The sequence below is a fragment of the Arachis hypogaea genome, chromosome 18, assembly GCF_003086295.3.
Source record: "Arachis hypogaea cultivar Tifrunner chromosome 18, arahy.Tifrunner.gnm2.J5K5, whole genome shotgun sequence".
In the NCBI taxonomy this organism is placed as follows: domain Eukaryota; kingdom Viridiplantae; phylum Streptophyta; class Magnoliopsida; order Fabales; family Fabaceae; genus Arachis; species Arachis hypogaea.
In genome coordinates, this window is record NC_092053.1 from 103079378 (window position 1) to 103080745 (window position 1368).

Below are 1368 nucleotides of genomic sequence, written 5' to 3' on the forward strand. Positions count from 1 at the left end.
TAATAACAATGCAAGGAAGATGCTTGGTGACTTTACTGCACCAAATTCCAATTTACATGGAAGAAGCATCTCAATCCCTGCCATTGGAGCAAACAACTTTGAGATTAAACCTCAATTAGTTTCTCTGATGCAACAGAACTGCAAGTTTCATGGACTTCCATCCGAAGATCCTTTTCAGTTCTTAACTGAATTCTTGCAGATATGTGATACTGTTAAGACCAATGGGGTTGATCCTGAGGTCTACAGGCTTATGCTTTTCCCGTTTGCTGTAAGAGACAGAGCTAGAGTATGGTTGGACTCTCAACCTAAAGATAGCCTGAACTCTTGGGATAAGCTGGTCACGACTTTCTTAGCCAAGTTCTTTCCTCCTCAAAAGCTTAGTAAGCTTAGAGTGGATATTCAAACCTTCAGACAAAAGGAAGGTGAATCCCTCTATGAAGCTTGGGAGAGATACAAGGAACTGACCAAAAAGTGTCCTTCTGACATGCTTTCAGAATGGACCATTCTGGATATATTCTATGATGGTCTGTCTGAGTTATCAAAGATGTCACTGGACCATTCTACAGGTGGATCCATTCACCTAAAGAAAACGCCTGCAGAAGCTCAAGAACTCATTGACATGGTTGCAAATAAGCAGTTCATGTACACTTCTAAAAGGAATCCTGTGAATAATGGGACGCCTATGAGGAAGGGAGTTCTTAAAATTGATACTCTGAATGCCATATTGGCTCAGAATAAAATATTGACTCAGCAAGTCAATATGATCTCTCAGAGTCTAAATGGATTGAAGGAATCATCCAACAGTACTAAAGAGGTATCTTCTGAAGAAGAAGCTTATGATCCTGAGAACCCTGCAATAGCAGAGGTGAATTACATGGGTGAACCCTATGGAAACACCTATAATCCCTCATGGAGGAATCATCCAAATTTCTCATGGAAGGATCAACAAAAGCCTCAACAAGGCTTTAATAATGGTGGAAGAAACAGGTTTAGCAATAGCAAGCCTTTCCCATCATCCACTCAGCAAAAGACAGAGAGTCTTGAGCAGGATCCATCTAGCTTAGCAAATATAGTCTCTGATCTATCTAAGGCCACTTTAAGTTTCATGAATGAAACAAGGTCCTCCATTAGAAATCTGGAGGCACAAGTGGACCAGCTGAGTAAAAGAGTCACTGAAACTCCTCCTAGTACTCTCCCAAGCAAAACAGAAGAAAATCCAAAGAGAGAGTGCAAGGCCATTGATTTAACCATCATGGCCAAACCTACAAGGGAGGAGGGGGACGTGAATCCCAGTGAGGAAGACCTCCTAAGACGTCCAGTGATCAACAAGGAGTTTCCTTCTGAGGAACCAAAGGAATCTGAGGCTCA

The 1368-nt window shown here is 41.7% G+C and overlaps 1 non-coding gene across 1 annotated transcript; it reads right to left on the reverse strand.

The window, feature by feature from the left end:
- Positions 1 to 382: 382 nt before the first annotated feature.
- LOC112774363 (small nucleolar RNA R71) lies at positions 383 to 490 on the reverse strand. Its single transcript, XR_003188856.1, has one exon. It is a non-coding gene; the product is annotated as a small nucleolar RNA R71 (small nucleolar RNA).
- Between the last annotated feature and the right edge of the window lie 878 nt (positions 491 to 1368).